The sequence below is a fragment of the Lactuca virosa genome, chromosome 2 (genome assembly GCF_052849685.1).
Source record: "Lactuca virosa cultivar CGN04683 chromosome 2, Lactuca_virosa_CGN04683_v6, whole genome shotgun sequence".
Classification (NCBI taxonomy): domain Eukaryota; kingdom Viridiplantae; phylum Streptophyta; class Magnoliopsida; order Asterales; family Asteraceae; genus Lactuca; species Lactuca virosa.
The window spans coordinates 96,835,976-96,854,794 of NC_136427.1; the positions used below are offsets into that span (position 1 = coordinate 96,835,976).

General features: G+C 34.1%; 1 long non-coding RNA gene across 4 annotated transcripts; it reads left to right on the forward strand.

Annotated features, from left to right (window-relative positions):
- Positions 1-9,791: 9,791 nt before the first annotated feature.
- On the forward strand, positions 9,792-13,961 carry LOC145159318 (uncharacterized). 4 transcript variants are annotated; one of them, XR_013737637.1, is made up of 4 exons: positions 9,792-12,503; positions 13,020-13,349; positions 13,479-13,582; positions 13,742-13,961. It is a non-coding gene; the product is annotated as an uncharacterized LOC145159318 (long non-coding RNA). The 4 variants fall into 4 exon arrangements; XR_013737639.1 differs by lacking the exon at positions 13,742-13,961 and having other exon boundaries at positions 13,020-13,058; positions 13,165-13,349; positions 13,479-13,732; XR_013737638.1 differs by lacking the exon at positions 13,742-13,961 and having other exon boundaries at positions 9,792-12,033; positions 12,110-12,503; positions 13,479-13,728.
- Positions 13,962-18,819: the final 4,858 nt, after the last annotated feature.

The following is an 18,819-nucleotide window of genomic DNA, read 5'->3' on the forward strand; positions in this document are numbered from 1 at the left end:
TCAATTTCCGTAAGTTTTACAATTTTGACCCCAAAGTCGAAAACTTTGCATTTTTAGTCCAATTTTTACATCAAAGTCATTTTCAGCCCTTAAAACAGTTTTATTCACGTTTTAAACTCATAGTTTGTCAACTTTTCCATTTCAGCCCCTCAAATACTTCATTTTTCGCAACTTTGGGCCCAAAACTCGTAAGGCCCAAATTTAAAGCCCATTAAGCTAAAATTTATGTTTTTGACCCCTAGACAAGTGTTATTTTCATAAACGTTAGATTTCTATGTAAATAATAGTATTTTGTCCTTATAAAACCGAAAATATCATATTTTACCCAAACTTTGATTATTTTTGCAAAATTGACACTTATAAGGATTTTGACTTTGTTTTCACTTCTTAAGCCTAAAGATTCTTAGATCTTTGAAGTAAGTTGTTTATTATGTACATTGTTTTTGTATTCTTCACACTTTAGCCATAGATTTCAAGATTTAGCAAATAATATCATATTTTCACAACATAAACCAAAGAAATCACATATAACAAGCATACACACATAGATCAACACATAGTACTTGTATTCTCCCCCAAAAACAAGTAAAAACCGAAAACAAGGGGGTATGAACTCACCTTGCTTTGTTGCTCACGGTTTTGAAGAAGAAATGGAAGGGGTTGAGGTGATTCTCGGCCCTAGCAAGCTTTTTGAGAAATCTTTGGGCTTAGATGGGTTCTAAGAAGCATGATCATGAATTTGAATGAATTAAGAGAAGATTTTTGATAAGATATAGAAGTTAATCCATGGATCTAAGTAAAAACTTACCAAGGATTTGTGATATAAGTGAAGAACCTTCTTGGAATGCTTGCAAATCTCGAAATTTTGATGGAAGAATGAAGGTGTTCTTGAGAGGATTTGGAAGTGAATTAAGTGTGTGTGTGTGTGTGTTGATGCTCTCGACCGAGAGTAGAAGAAGAAGAAGAGGGGAGAGAGGGTGAGGTGACATTGTATGGATGTCCACCATGCAATAAGGAGGTGGCATGCTCATAATTTTCCTCCTTAATCCATTTTATCTTAATTCTTCTTCTAATTTTTTCTTTCTTTTTAAATGGGCCGAGAATTGCATTAAGAAGGGAAAAGGATTCATTTTGGCCCAATTCTTGATCCTTACTTGAAATCATGAGGTCCATAAAGAAGTTTTCGGCCCATTGGGCCCTTAGGGTGGTTCACGGCCCAATTAGCATAAAAGATTAGGTTTGTGGCCCATTAGTGCTAATTAGATTAGTTATGGCCAACAAGGTTAATTAGGCTAGTTATGGCCCAACAAGGTTAATTAGGCTGTTATGGCCCAATAAGGCTTATTGGAGTAGTTTATTTCCATTTTAGGCCTAATATGGCCCAAAATGTCAAATCTCATGAAGGTGGGTTGAATTAGAGCCCAATTAAGGGTTCTAAGCCCAAACTAGTCAAATTGGAAACTTATTGGTCCATTAGGCCCAATAAGGAAATCCTAGTCCATAATGGACTTAAACCGGGATTTTTAGGGTTTCCAATCTTTTGTTGACTATTTGAAGTGTTTGCATAGGGTGATTGATGGAACTTTGGTGTTATTGAATAAACATCATGCATACTTTCAAGTTTTAGTCACAAATGTTATCATTGTTAATGTTTACAAAAGCATTAGAATTCCTAGTTGTGACAGCATATAGATTTTATATCTACATAATATGTTGGGTAAAACATGGGTAGATGAAATATGAGTTGGATGATGAGTTGAGAGGTGATATAGACCATGAGGTAAGGGTGAGAGGTGGACGATGTGAGAAGCCTTGTTCCTAAATGTTGGCCCCGTCATCTAGCTGAGTATGGATGACAACCACAGACTATTCTAGACAGTCCAGTGGAACACTAGCAGGCTCGCAACCTGTAGGTGTTGTGAACGATGTGTTCACCGGTGTACTCTAAAAATCCATTGACATGTATTGCGAGTGGAATCTCGAAAACGATACTGTCAATAAACGAGATAAACCTCGGCGACTATGGAGTTAGCGCCTGTTGAGTAAACCCTGACAACTATGGAGTTAGCGCCTGTTGAGCAAACCTTGGTAACTATGGATTTAGTGCCCGTTGAGAAAACCCTCGCAACGATGGATTTCGTGCCGATTCCTTAGGATAATCCTTAGGAATAAATGAACGAGGAATAGCTGATTCTTAGGGTAGATCCTTAAGAGTAAAGAAGATAATGGGGATGGGTAATTGGGTTGATTGTTTGATGTTTAAACATAATAACTATATTATTGTGGGTTGAAAACCCTATGTACTCACCAGGTTTTCCAACCTAACCCACTCAAGCTTATTTATATCAAAGGTGTCGATATAAAGCTACTTTACACTGAGGGATTTAAAAAAGATGTAGATTACTAGTGTAAATGCATGTAAGTTCTGTTTATGCTTATGTTTCTGTATTGACGATGACATCCCAAATGTTTTAAAATGGATAAAAATACATTTCTTCGGAAATGCTTTGATAACGTATTTATCATGTTTTTCTGGGAACAAATTCCACAACATTTTTATTAAAAGAGGTACTCTGATTTTTATAAAGCATAAACAAAATCGGTCTTTTCTGGCCGTGAAAATGGGGATGTCACACATACCACCTAATGCCTATTCTTCGTTATCTTTCAACCGGTATCGGTCGGGCATAGCTGGGAGCTAGGCTCCCCTTCGGTATCTTTCAACCGGTAACCGGGAACTAACCTCCCCTTCGTTATCTTTCAACCGGTAACCGGGAGCTATCCTCCCCTTCGGTATCTTTCAACCGATAACCGGGAGCTATCCTCCCCTTCGGTATCTTTCAACCGGTAACCGGGACTATTTCACCCCCTACCACTACCACATAATAACATATCATGATCATACTACTACGCACGGACGAGTACTAACCCACTACTAACCCCTACCACTACTAACCCATAAATCATAGCATCCTAGCACATAAGCATATCATATAGCAACATACCAGACAATTATCACAAAGACAATCATCTCTACTACAATCACTTACTAGTGGGCCGACCTTGGTGCCTTAGACCCACTTCTACTGGAAGGTAACTCACCTCGATGTCGTGCAGTCTGAACTGTCCTCGATGCCGAGATCAACTCCTCTCAACTCCTACACATAACAACCTTCCTTAATTTACCTTTACATACCCTTAACCCTTACAAGGGTTACTCAGGTCAAAGCCAAATTCAAAGTCAACCCCTTGGTCAAAGTCAACTCTGGGTCAAAGTCAACGTCTGGTTGACTCAACTCGCCGAGTTGACCCAACAACTCGCCGAGTCCCCAAATACTCAAAACACTAAAACCTCGATCCTACTCGCCGAGTATTGCACGCACTCGCCGAGTTCTTATTCATGCAAAGTCGGGACCTTCTGCAACTGACTCGCCGAGTTCATCCTTGAACTCGTCGAGTCCTTCTTCATGCAAGAAGACTCATTTAGTCCTGGACTCGTCGAGTTCCTTATGAACTCGTCGAGTTCGCCTTCATGTAGTTGGGACTTGCCTTGAACTCACCGAGTTCTGATCTTGAATGATTTCCAGGTCCAGTTTCACATCTATCTTGTTGAGTCCTCTTCTAGACTCAACCAGTTCGATCCAGGCAGAAAAGGGTTGGGGAACCATACCCCGACTCGTCGAGTCCCAAGAACGACTTGCCGAGTCCCCCAAAGTCCATGTCCATATAGTTGATTTCAGTCGGGTTTAACACATCCAAAACATAGATCTGGCCTCCTAGGGTCCATAATGCATGTAAAGTTACAAACTTGACGTTCATGCATGGGGTATTTGGCTCAAATGGCCCTAAAATGGAGTCTACAAGATGCATGGGGCTCTTATGGCAATAAAGTTGGCACCTTTATGCCATAGGAACCCTCAATGGTTCCAGATCTGAAGTCATACCCCTTTATAACCATAAAATCCCGAAAATGGCACTTCTAAGGCTTAGAAAAGGTAGAAATAAACCCTAACTAGAGATCTAAGAGATAGATGGTCAAGGTTTCAGATTTATACCTCAAATGAGCTTGAAATGTGCCAAAATCTCTGGATCTTCTTGCTTCCTCTTGATCTCTCAAGCTTCCTTCTCCTTCTAAAACTTCAGTTACACACAAATGGCACCAAAAAGCTCAAGAACACTCAATACATGATTAGGGTTTCGAGTTAGGGCTTTTCTGGACTGGGAGGGACGATGGAGGCTGGGTTGGGACAAGATAAGATGTTTAAATAGGGTGCAAACCCTAAATATTAGGGTTTCATCCAGACAGTCCTACTCGCCGAGTCGGGCTCTCCGACTTGTCGAGTAGGTTACTTAAAACCCGCGACCAAGAGTCTAGTCTACTCGACGAGTTGGGTCTCCAACTCGCCGAGTCCCAGCGTAAAAGCATACAATTAATTAAATTAAATACGTACCGGGAACCGGGTGTTACAAAGTAATTAGTGTTTTCGGATAGTTTAGTAATTTTCTCTTAAATCAAATAAAATTTCCCATTTAAAAACAAAAATATTTGGGATATCTAAAGGTTCTAATTAGTATTAAACAGTCAAAACCGATCAAAACTTTTAAAAAGCTTAAACTCACAAAAATAAAACATCTGATCGACAATGGATTTGAACCGTTTGGGGCTAGCATTTTTACCTATTTCTAAGATCATCCACACCCAGGTAGGCGTGTTCGCGATGCGATTTGATGAGATTTATAGTAAAAAAAACTACAGACCACACCGCATATGCGGTTTGAACATTTTGGAAACACAAACTACACCACAAACACACTATAACGCCTTATGTGGGGTGGTTTGGTGCGGACGATTTGTGCGGTTTAGATGTGGTTTTATGAGTCAACATTGTAAATTTTGTTTGTAATAATTAAATTTAAACAATTTTAAATTTAGTAAAAGAATCTATTTTCTTAAACCAGAACTTATGTATCAAATAATGCTTAAAACGCACGGTTAAAGCTTATTGATCTAGTATGACAAACATATTTTTTATGAGTGATGTTTGAAGCATTTTATGAAATGAAGAAGAATTTCATTAATATTCCATATATTTAGATCGCATAGTTAAAGGCTAAAAGCTTGTTCATAATATCCAACCATTAAAATTTGATATTAATCTTAGACTATATATCAAGTAAAATATACTTAAAAAATATATAGAATCACAAAAATCAGTAGATAAATTTAGTGAGTAACTTATGTTTGATTTTATTTGTAATGTGGTGCGGTGCAGTTTTGTAACTAAAAACCACAAATCACATCGCGTAATGCAGTTTAACAAAATTACAAACGGTAAACCGCACCACTTAATTCATAAACCGCATTATGTGATGTGATTTGGTGCGGTACGGATTGTTTATGCGGTTTGATGAACATCCGTACACAAATGTAATGTCATTGCTCTTTTAAATGTGTCATGTCCAATTTTATAATTATCTCTACATCAATACTATATCAGTCTTTTTTTAAATGGTCAAAGTGTCACACCAACAATTAATTTATATTTATCTTAACCAATATCTTAATTATATACCATATTGATTATTCATTAAAATATAAATGTGAATAGATTTATTTATAATTTAAATACTCAATAATTATTATAAAAATATTAATAATTTTGATTATATATTTTATCAAACATTTGCAAAAGATTAATAAAATAATGAAATGTATTAATTACATACGAAAGAAACTTGATATTTAAAGAAATGTGTAGGGGGTAATGATGAAGTGGCATTTTCGGTTGACCTTGTTAATCTTAAAAAAAGAAGACCGATGTGGCATTGCTAAGGCTATCCGGAGTGGATGGATTTCCACGCGTGAGGAGCTGACTTGGCACCCTGGAGACGCGTGAACACCGCCCCCAAGGTGGATGGGTTGGGTGTGACGTGGGTGGTAGGACGGACGAAGACGTGCGTTTTGATTGGTCGGGCTTAAATTTGAACGTTGGCATCGTTTTTGACCGTTTGAAAGCATTTAATAAATAAAAAAACTATTCATTAATAATTTAATTTCTCTCTATATATACATTCATTTTACATATTTTTTCACAACACAACACACACACTCTTTCAAAATAATCACACCCCTTAAAAAATGGATAATTTTTCAGTTCAATTTCTTCTTCATCCGATGATGATTCTAATGACAATTTGGTTTTGCACACACTATTGTGTGCTGCACAAGACATGGTACGTGAGAGAGGCAAAATTTCACATGACGAGAAGAGGCGTAGAAAATGGATCAACCGAGATCGAGAGACGGCAAATGAACTTTTGGTACATGATTATTTTGCCGTGATAGTTTATATGATCTATCGAAATTTGAAGAACGTTTTCGTATTAGTAGAAATTTATTCTTACGTGTAGCTAGAGATTTGGAACGGAATTATGGGTTTTTCCAATTAAGATGAGATGATAGAGGTAAACGTGGTTTTACTACAATATAAAAATTTACGGTCGCGCTTAGACAATTGGGATATGGCATAGCCGCTGGCGCATTAGATGAGTATTTGAAAATATTTGAGAGAACGGGTCGAGATTGTACATATCTTTTTTGTGAGTATGTTATAGAGCTTTACCGTGATATATACTTGCGACATCCGACTAAAAGTGATGTCGAACAGTTGTATGCTGCGCAACAAGCTAAACATGGTTTTACAACGACGCCATGTAGCATTGATTGTACATATTTGGAGTGGGAAAATTATCCCAACACGTGGTGTGGTCAATTCACGCGAGGTGATCATGGGGTCCCGACTGTTATATTAGAGGCGGTTGTTTATCAAGACCTATGGTTTTGGCATGCATTCTTTGGTATGGCGGGGTCAAACAATGACCTGAATGTGCTCCAAGCATCTCTCTTATTTAACAATATTTTGCAAGGTAAAACACCAAACATATCATACGTTGTGAATAGAAATGAATATAAGTATGAGTATTACCTAGGTGATGGGATATATCCAGAGTATGCTACAATTGTCAAGTCATATTCATTTTCGACCGACGAAAAACGAAATTTGTTCAAGTTAGCACGAGAATTTGCAAGGAAAGATGTGGAACGAGCGTTTGGAGTCCTCAAACAAAATTGACACATAATCAAACATCTGACACGAAATTCACGACAATGTTGACTACTTGTGTTATTTTACATAACATGATAATAGAAGAAGAGGGTAGAGCTATTTGTTCATATACCTCAAACAATATACTTAATCCACATGCAGTAATACAAGTTAGCAGTCCGACATACTTCTCAAGGGTTTTGGAAATACAAAACTGTGAAACACATCACAATCTACATCACGATTTGACCGCGCACATATGGGAAAGACAATTCCAAGGGCAAAATGATAATGAAGACGAGGAGGGTGAGGCCGACGACGACGAGGCGGATGAGGACGGTCACGATTGCTAAACACCTAACAAATATAAATATATACTTGGTATGTTTAAAAAATTCCACTACAAATATAACATATAACTTACAAATAAACTAAAATTATCCATCAAAAATACATACCATGTTAGTTTGAAAACTTGCCATAAGAATGACGATCAACAATTTCATGAATGTTGTTATGAATAGAACAAATGTTGAATTTAATTGAATCGAACGAATCGTTTATATAACATATAAAGTTAAAGTTATGTCAAATCAGTTTCTTTATTATTAAAGAAAATGATAAATATTATTCCAATCAAATCAAAACTTTTGGCTTTAAATCCTTTATCTACTATACTTACTTTGGTTTTTTTTACTTTTGTGTTATGTAGAGAATATTAGTGGGCGACTAATGAGTTTTAATTATTTATAATAATAATAATAATAATAATAATAAGTTTTATTTTTTTTAAATAATAAAAATAATATAATAAATAAAAGAAAAGAAATAACAATAAACAAACAAAAAGGTAAAAAAACAAAAAAATAACGTCAAATCAAAAAATAAATGATTGATTAAATTGAATTTAGGAGGGTAAAAAAAGAAAAAAGGATATTTATAGCACGACCTTTTTTCTAACCAAGCTTGCATATTAGTTATTTTCCTTTTCCAAAAAAAAGTTTGATTTAAGGGTGTTTAGATATGTTTTGAGGTTAATGTGATTTTAAAATTTGCTAATTAATTTTGATTTAATAATTTATATATGTAATGGGTTATTGTTTTTATAAATTTATAGACTAATATAAGTTTACTATAGATTTGTTTTAAATTTATTAAAGGAACAAGATGCTAGATAAAAAGTATTTTATAATGAAGAAATACCAATCGTGAGGTTTTGTAACCAACCCGGTTCATTAGTTTTGAACATATGTTTGAACAATTCAGAAAACAATTTTGTAATTATCTTTTTTTTTTTTAGGGATAATGACTTAAAAGGGTAATATATTTTTCGATTTGTACACATTTGGTTACTGAGTTTTTTTTTCGTCCACATTTACCCATTCAACTTGTTAAACTGTATACATTTGGTCCTTATGACCGGCTACTCCAGGTTACCCGGTAAAAATGACTTAATAGGATAATATATTTCTCACTTTGTACACATTTAGTTCTTAATATTTTTGTACACATTTAGTCTATTTTTTTTTTTTTGCAAAATAACTCTTTTTTTTATTTATTTATTTATTTATTTTTTTTTTGTAATCATTCAGTACTTATGAATGATTTCTTTAGGTTTTTCTCACGAAATCTTACGTGGGATATTCATTAATGATGTGTATGGGGTTTTTGATGCTTATATCCATCGCGATCTCGACTACTTGGTTGCTTAGGTCATGTGTTCTGAAGGTCATAACTTCTTCATATCATCTCAGATTTTAATGATCTTTATATTCATGCGTTCGTATTCTAGTCTACTACAACTTTCATTTAGATTACACCTATTAAAAAAATAATATATTTTTACCTATAATTTTTAAATCCATACGCGGGGGTGGATTTAGTATGGTCCCGGTGCTGCACCGACAACACCTGTTTTTCTGTTCGCAGTGGAAAAATTTTCGATTTTTTTCGTTTATATCTATTTTTCATGTATCGGCAACACATATTTCATCTCGGCAACACCTACTATGTATTCCTGCGTCTGCCCCTTTCCATACGTTTTTTATGAATGCATGTATGAATGTTTTTTTTTATAAAATCGTAAGTAAAAATATATTACATTTTAACGAGAGTAATCTTAATGAAAGTTGTAGTAGACTCAAAAAATGAACACGTGGATATAAAGATCATTAAAATTTGATATCGTATGAAGAAGTTACGATGTTCAAAATACAAGACCTAAGCCAAACCACAAAACCTACACAACCAGGCTGTCGAGATCGCGTTGGACATAAGCATCAACAACCTCAAACACTTCATCAATGATTGTCCCACGTAAGATGTCGTGAGAAAAACCTAAAAAAAATCATTTATAAGTACTGAATGAGTACAAAAAATGACTTATTTTGAAACAAAAAAATGTTAAGGACTAAATATGTACAAAATATTAAGGACTAAATGTGTACAAAATAAAAAATATATTACCCTATTAAGTCATTTTTCTCGGTTAACCTGGAGTGACTGAATGTGTACAGTTTAACAAGTTGAAGGGGTAAATGTGGACGAAAAAAAACTCAGTGACCAAATATGTACAAATCGAAAAATTCATTACCCTTTTAAGTCATTATCCTTTTTTTCAAGTCGATATTAATATTGATTATTTATGTCAACTTATTTGAATGTAATAAAAATTGATAAGAAAGAACGCACGAAATAAGTTAATATGAATATCAAAAAGGACACCAAAATATTGGTTGTCCATGAATCCAGTGAACTTTGCGCCATCTACACTTACCTGATTCAATGGCCATTTATTCAGCTCCATTCGCCCTTCATCACAACAATCTGTGCCTTCAAAACCCTCTAACAATTCGCTTAAATCTTCAATCTTCTTCCCACCATCATCATCAGTTTTCTACCATAACCAAGTATGTAAATTCTTCAAAATCCAATATTACCCATCAAATCGTATCCAATTATGTCCTAGAAAACGAGTTAATGCTGATGAATGTTGCCACTTCCCTCCACTCAATGGATTTAACAAACCCGGATTAGTGTGCTCATTCCGACTCTGTAATTCGTCGAAACTGTCGTAAACTCCATAATATGCAATTAGGTTTACAAGTCAATGGGCATATGATTGTTTTCGGAGTCGAATTATGTGAGTTTCTGGGGAGCCAGTTACTGGAATTTTATAGCATGGTAGGTTGCATAGATAAGACACGCAAGGTGTTTGATAAAATGCCTGAGAGAAATGTGTTCAGTTGGACTTCAGTGATAGGATTGTATTGTAAAGTGGTGATTACGAGGAGACAATCAATCTGTTTTATTTGATGATTGATGGAAGGGGTTCGGCCTGATCACTTTGTGTTTCCAAAAGTGTTCAAAGCGTGTGCTCAGCTCAAAGATTATAGGGCAGGGAAGGACGTATATGATTACATGATGAAAATCGGCTTTGAAGGGAATAATTCTGTCAAAAGAGCTTTCTTGGACATGTTAATCAAATGTGGAAGGATGGACATTGCAAGACGACTGTTTGAGCAGATGAGTTCAAATGATGTTATCATGTGGAACATGATGGTTTCTGGATACATGTCAAAGAAAGATTTCAAAAGGGCATTGAAGTATGTTGATCAGATGAGGCTTAAAGGTGTGATGCCAGATCGAGTTACATGGAAAACAATCCTTAGTGGTTATGCTTAAGATGGACAATTTAAAGAGGCTGCAAAATATTTCTCAAAAATGGGCGGGTTTGGGGAATTAGAACCAAATATCGTGTCATGGACTGCATTAATTACAGGTAAGAGAGAGGGGTTACAAAAGCTCCTGGATGTAGCTGGATTGAAGTTGATAGGAAAGTTTATAGCTTTATTGTTGGAGATAATTCGTATCCTTTTATGGATTTAGTGTTAAAAAAGATGGAGGAGTTGTATATAAAGATTAAAGAAGTGGGATATGTTCCTGATACTAAGGGTGCGTTTGGTTGTGGAAAATTTTCCAGTTTTCTAGAAAAATTTTCCAAGAAAAATGGAAATTTTGAAAAAGCGTTTGGTTCGTTTAGGGTGCGTTTGGTTGTGGAAGATTTTCCAGTTTTCTAGGAAAATTTTCCAAGAAAAACGGATATTTTGAAAACGCGTTTGGTTTGTTCAGTTTTCCAAAATTTTCCAAGAAAATGAAAATTTTCAGTTTTCTAAATTGTATGTGAATTAGAAAAGTGATTTTTACAGTTTTCCAAATTTCTAAGATGTAAAATGAAAACTCCTCCGGTTTCAACCAAACGCGTTTTCTTTGAAAATTAAAAACGAAAACTCAACTCTATTTTCTAAAAACATTTTCTTAGAAAATGAAAACAGTTTTCCACAACCAAACACACCCTTAGTTTTCCAAAATTTTCCAAGAAAATGAAAATTTGCAGTTTTCCAAATTGTATGTAACTTAGAAAAGTGATTTTTGCAGTTTTTCAAAGTTTTCCAAATTTCTAAGATGGAAAATAAAAACTCCCCCGGTTTCAACCAAACGCATTGTCTAAAATTTTCATTGAAATTTGAAAACGAAAACTCAACTCTATTTTCTGAAAACATTTTCTTAGAAAATGTAAACAGTTTTCCACAACCAAACGCACCCTAAGTTTGTAATGCAAAAGATGGAGGAATGGGAAAAGGAAATGATGTTATGTGGACATAGTGAGAAGCTTGCGTTGGCTTTTGGGATGATTAGTAGTTCATGGGATTCGATGCCTTTAAGGATTATTAAGAATTTGAGATTCCAGATTGTCATTCAGCTATTAAGTATATGTCTATTGTTGAAAAAAGGGAGATTATAATGAGAGATAATTACAGGTTTCATCACTTTGTTGATGGGGTATGTTCGTGTGGAGATTATTGGTGATCATCTTTTATCTTTACTATTATATAAAGCATATTACATGTTTCTTGAAAATTAAGAGGTACAATTATTATAACATCATGTACAATTTTATTAAGCTTGCAATGCAAATGTATTCCTGAGATCTCATCTGTTAGGTCTTAGATTTCCTATGCGTATACCCTAAAATCCTTTGCACATCTTCAGCCGCCGTTTCTCCCTAATCTCTTCCGTCTCCCTCCTTACCCTCTTTGATCTCCGGCAGCCTCCATAACCACCAGCCTCCTCACGTCATCGCTACATCCGCCTTCCTGATGTTGTCGTTACCTACACCAGCGCCCCTCTAACCCTAAAGTGGCTCCACCATCGCCACCAGGCATCACATAGGAACCGTTTTCTCAATCTCCCTTTTTTGCACACCACTATTACACCGGGAGCACACCACCACCCATTACTGTCACTATCGCTGTCTTCAACCTCGCACTGTCTCCTACCCCACACTACTTCTCCGGCGACAAACCCCCACACAATCTCTGCAATTCTTTTGATCTGGTAAGTTTTTGTGGTTGTCAGTTAGCTTTGCTAATTGCTTTTGTTGTTGAAATTTTTTCAAAATTCTGATGGTTCTTCAACTATTTTACTGTATTATCACAGAAATGGAAATCAGTACCTATTGTTTTAACATGATCAAAGATGTTCAGTTTTCTCATTTTGTGCCATGAACATCTGCTTTAATTAGGTCTTACCTTCATCATGTGTGGTTTGAACCTTTTTTCCCTTTCCATTGTTATTCCCTCATCAGTAACTCAAATTCCTTTGTTTTGATTCTTTTGTGGTAAATTAGTAGGAACTGTTAGCATACATAGAGGTAAAACTGACCACATAATGTATGTTTTATAAGATTTTTGTAGAATTGTGGGTGTGTGTATGTGTTTTGTTATGTTTGTGTATGTGTGTTTCATTTTGTGTATATATGTGGTAAAAACAAAAAGTGTGTATGTGACCATGTGTAATGTGATTGTGTGTGTGCCCCCATCTCATCTCCTTTGTATGATTCCAATTTTGCAGATCTTAGCATCTCATCCATAAACAACAGATTGTTCTCAGGTTAGAACATTCGAAAGGTGACATTGGATTTTGTAGTGTAACTGGTAGCTTCCTGTCAACGATTTTGATAAATCCTTCTCCGCCACTAATGAATGATATGATGTAGGTACGAAAAAGAACATTTTGAAGGTTCGAATGTTAACTAGGATGAGTCAAAAGGGAAAGAATTGGCTTTTCAAATGCAAAAAATAAGTCATTTTGATGAAGTTATACAGGAAAAAAAAGCACAGACTGCAACAATATTCCCTACTGTCATAGAATTTAAAAAAAAAAACATCTTTTGAAAGAAAGGTAGTAATATTTATCTTAATTTAAACAATAGTTATTTGTATTTTCAAGGTTCTTTCTGTAAAAATAACATTTCTTATCATATTATTGTACTTTGAACATGTGGTCTACTTATATATTCTTCTTATCCAGATGAGCGAGCATATGAGTCATGAAGACTTGCATCCGTAGGAAGTTAGTGAGAGCCATGGTGGAAGAGAAATAAATGCCCTTCTTAGTTTCTTAAGCATATTTGTGTAAGTATTATTGAAACTTAATCACATAATCTTTATTTTTAATGAAGATCATACCCTAAAAACGTTATGCAATTTATAGCATGATATGATTTTAGAGGCTAATATTGGAAGAATATTGGTTTCTTAATTTGTAATTGATTTGGGATTGGTTTTTCTTAGCAATCACCTGATGAGTTGGTTTAGATGGTGTATAAATTCTAATGACGAGACTGGCTTCTTAAGTTGGTGGTTGATTTTGGTTTTGCTTGAACTTTCACCGGTTGATGGAAGGGCATTTATATGTGTACTAGCCGTTTACCCGCGCCAAGCGACAGGTGCGAGTAGTTTTTTCAAAAAATAGTTTCTAGAGGCAATTAGTTCATTTGGACGTTGAATATAAGTGGGGGGGGGGGGGGGGGGTGTTATTTAAAAATGTATGTATCTTTCTATTTTGGGTTAAAAGTACATTGTGTTATTAGGTAACTTGTTTTCTTTAGGCGAATAGTTTTCATCAGTTAGTTAGGGCTGTCAAATTGGACAATCATGTCGTGTTTGTGTCTAACAAGACACGACGTGATATCTTGTTTTTTTTCATTGACACAAAAACAAACTCATTACAATACGACAAACACGATATGACACGACAAAGATAACATAAAAATAACCATTAGCTTGGTTTTATTATTTGGTTAAGGGATTAAACTGGATTGAAGTCGACAGTTCAAATAACTCCGCTTGAAAACCAAGTTTTTTTTTGTACATTTCTACTACGTAACATATAAAAAATAAACAATGTGTATCAAAATTCATTAATTAAAATAATTTTAAAATAAATATATATCAGTCAATTGTCACTAAGTATAGTAAAATGCATTTTGGTCCATAAAACATTATTTACCGCACTCAATTGTCACCAACATTTTGGTAAAAGAAAAAATTATCTTATAAATTTGTGTTTTTGTAAGATAAAATGAATATCGATAAATGGAAAAAATAGGACAAAACAGATATATCTATTTAATTTAAATATAATTTTGCAGCTAAAGTCATTATATAATTATATAAGCCAAAAATACATAACATTAAAGTTTGAAAGGCCAATTTATTTAAAAAAATAAACACCAAACATAATAATGAAATAAACAATTATCACGTATCCATGATCAACTTGTCTTAAATAATTATATTTAAAACAAAAGTTGAAAATTAGAACTTAAAAGTTTTTGAACGGTAAATGATTTGATAAATTAAGAAGCCAGCAGAGAGCTGGACAGATACAAAGAGTTAGAATACAGAGCAAAAGCAAGAGAAACTTAAAAACAAACACCTGAAACCAAGGAGGGTAAAATGGTAAAAAATGAGAAGAGTACTTCCGAACACTCTGCAACCAAGAGTGCAACAAGCGATTAAAAAGAATTGGAAGCAGTCAAGTCATCACGCAGGGGCACAAAAACCACAACACACCATAAACTCCATGTAGGGGTAAACGGTCCACGTAAAGAAAAAACTTCCAACAAATTTTTTGATCACCATCAACAATCATGAACATATTAGCATTTTTAACTTGGAAGAAATTTTCAAGCAAGGACACTAAAACATCACATCGACAAAGCTTAGTGTGGGTATAAATACATAATGGTCAAATTATGGACCATATATCCATATGCAACAACACACCAGTAAAGTAAAGCAAAACAGATTAAGCAATAAACACCAGCAAAAGGATAATGGTATCTTGGATTGAACTTCAAATTTCTTGGAATGAGACCATGGGGTCAAAAACGACCAACTCCCAAATAAAGTAGATAAAACAAAACCTACAAAACATCACTTAAGCATAACATTCATAGGTTTTGAACCACCACAATACACTACTATAAACTGCCATCAAACCTTGAATGAGTTGAATCACGTTAGACATTAAAAAAAACCGAACCAATAATTTTTTTTATAGTAAGACAATTGAATATGGTTGTAGTAAAAGTTAAAGGAGTGGTCATGGAAAATGATTGCTCCTACCCTGTTACCAGTTCAATGTATATAATCAATACCGTATGACCATAATGGAACACAAGCAAGAAAATCAAGAGGGTGACCTGAATGATAATGGGCATTTCAGGAAACACATCCCCTGCCTTTGGCTACTTATTTGCTCCTTCTATAAGATGAAAAGGTCAATGAATTCGTAAGACCTAATAATATATCCAACTTTTAGCAGAACTTTCCATATTTTCCCTTGTTTCAAAATGAATAACCATTAACCCATAATTTTCAGAACCTAATTGATGTCCAAGCTTGATACATAAGTACATTGCCATCTTGTGTTAACACTTAAAGTACATTGTCGTTTTGGTTTGTAATATAAGCATATTTTAGCCGTTGAACCGATGTTAGATTTTGAAGCCAGTTCTGGTTTCCGATGTCCATTCTTTTTTTTTTAATTAAAGAATGTCAATTAAGACGGTTAATTTTTGTTATAATGTTTCAATTAATAAGCAAATGGAATTCTATTTAAAGTACCACATATTATTTTATGTATACAAGATAGGTTTATAATTGCATTAACCAATTTTTGATATATTTAGTTTGATCAATAGTTGTATTTGAGAACAATACACTTAAAAAAATAGATAGTAACGGGTTGAACTCGCATCTTCTAATTTTCTTTAGAAAGTCAAACTATATTGGTTTTTATAGAATCCAATGTATATGCATAACTATTCCTTTAATGTCATATTTTGAGCCAAATATATTACAGATCTTGATAACATCTATGTTCTATATAACAATTATGTTTCCAAATTTCATCGATAGAAATCAAATTTGTAAATCCAAAAAAAAGTGAGCTGAGTTTTGAAATTTTCATTTACTTATATCTTGATGTGCCCCTGAAGCTTCCTTTGAAATCCTTCAAACCACCACACATCTGACCCGATGAAAGTCCTCCTTAGCATCCACTTCTTACTTCTATCCCCCACTTTATCCTACACGAAAAAATAATCATTATAAGACCGATTACATTAATATAAACCAAAAGACCAAAAAGCTACAAATGACTTGATCAACTTTTTCTATGTGTATGAGATTTATTGTTGTTTTTCCCACTTTATCCAACATGAAAAATCTGGTTGAAAAATCAACATTTGCAATAACATGTGCACTATACCTGGTCCCTAACAGGGACTTCATGTATTAGATACTCCATGTCTGAAAAGCAAACAAAGAGAAATGGAAAACAACTGACCAACAATTACACTATACTCGATCCCTAATATATTAATACACACAAAAATCAATGGTTACCTTGAGTTTAGAAGGTTTCTTGGTCAAACAGTACACACATAAATCAAAAAATTGTTTGATGAGCAAAGTAGGGAATGACCATTCTACAATCATAAAAAAAGCATGAAAACAAAACAAAATTCAGGGATATTTAGAAAAACAGTTCCAAGCATGTGAAAATGATATTATATGCTTAAGACATCATAAACAAAGAAGTGAGAAGCCAGTAATTGACAATTACTCCAAAAAAGAGCAGGGAGCCGAACTCGTGGTTGGTAGATCATAGAATTAAACTGTAGAAATGGATCATAAGTTCAAATTCGTTTAAAATAGTTCTCTTACGATTGAAACAAGATAAAGAGAAGCGACAAGCAACATACATTACAACAGAAAATGAAAAAAAAATGGAAGGATACACCCATTAGTGAGAGACAGAGAGATCACTATGGTCAGAGAGTGTTTGATCTCGAGGTCTATTCACCATAACCAGTGATGATATTTGTTTAAACAAAGAAAGATAGATGGATATATATATATATATATATATATATATATATATATATATATTTGAACAATTATAGTTACAGATGCAGTCTTTTCTTCAACAATATATACAGAATAAGGTAGTGCCGATGGCAGAGCACGATGACACATGTATTGATGGATTTAGTTGTTTTGGTTTTTACAGAAAGAGCCAGAGGATGCGTGATTTAGGGTTTTTGGTGAAGAACATATATGTATATGTATGTGAACATAAACGTGAGAGGCAAAATTGGGAGGGGCCGAGATTGGGGGAATAAAGAAGGGAAGTAATTAATTTGATAAAATAGTATCGTTCTAAAAGAAGCATATTTGTCAAGTTGTACATTGTGTTTATAAATTTGTACCTCTTAAAGTTTCAAGAAATGTACAATATGTTTAATAATATAGTAAAGATTATATGGTGTCTACTCATATCTTTCTATATTATAGCATTGTAGTTTAGAAAGAACATTGTTATTTCCTATATTTAGCCTAAAGAAATTACAAGTATTTATTGCACTTGTTACTTATCAAACATATTTATGGACATTTTACTATCAAATAAATACAAGTCTATTGTTCTGGTGTTTTGGTGTTTGGATTTGTGATTTATCACAAAAAATTGTATTTGTTTGTTCTTTCCGTTCTAAGTTCCTAATAGCAAATCTTGACAAGAGCAACAATGGCGGTGGTGGTGGCAAGACACAAAATGGGGTTTCTCAAAAGGGGGAGAAGACACAAATGTGAGGACGTGAGTAGAGAGAAGACCAAGTAATCAACACAATAACATCCATGGTTAATGGGTGGCTGCTGGGTAGCCGGTTTAGTATATATGAGTACTGAGTAGGATGGTGGCTTTGAGGTCATAAAGGTAATTTCGAGTAATCCACTCCCCTAGGCTTCACCTTTGGTAAGTAAAAAGATGTTCTTTCCCGTGTTATTTATCTTGAAGCTGAATTTGCTGTCATTTGATGTAATTAGTGGCAGTATTGGTGGAGTTAAAATACATTCCAAGACCTACAAACCTACATACTTTATCCTTCATTTGCTACATATGTTTGTCATAACTAAACCAGTTCCAAACCTCAATTTACCTGCTGTTAGGCTTATGATTTTAAGTGGAGTGAAAAAAACCTTCTTGTCCATATACAAGGACCTGATGTTATATTCAAGATTCAATTGGAAAATTGGTTTTGTTTATAAATTATAGTATTAATTATGTGAATTTGATTTTTGGGTCATCGCTCACATATGTTATACAAATTGCAATTACAATGATATTATATCATAGATAATAAATTATTATATATGTTGGTAATAACCTATCATATCCATTAATATTTTAAAAGCTATTTATTGTAATAAATTTACTTTGGGAAAAATATTGTATTAATATTATTGATTTTGTTTAATTTTAATCATACTGTTTAATATATATTAAAAAAGTGGTTGAC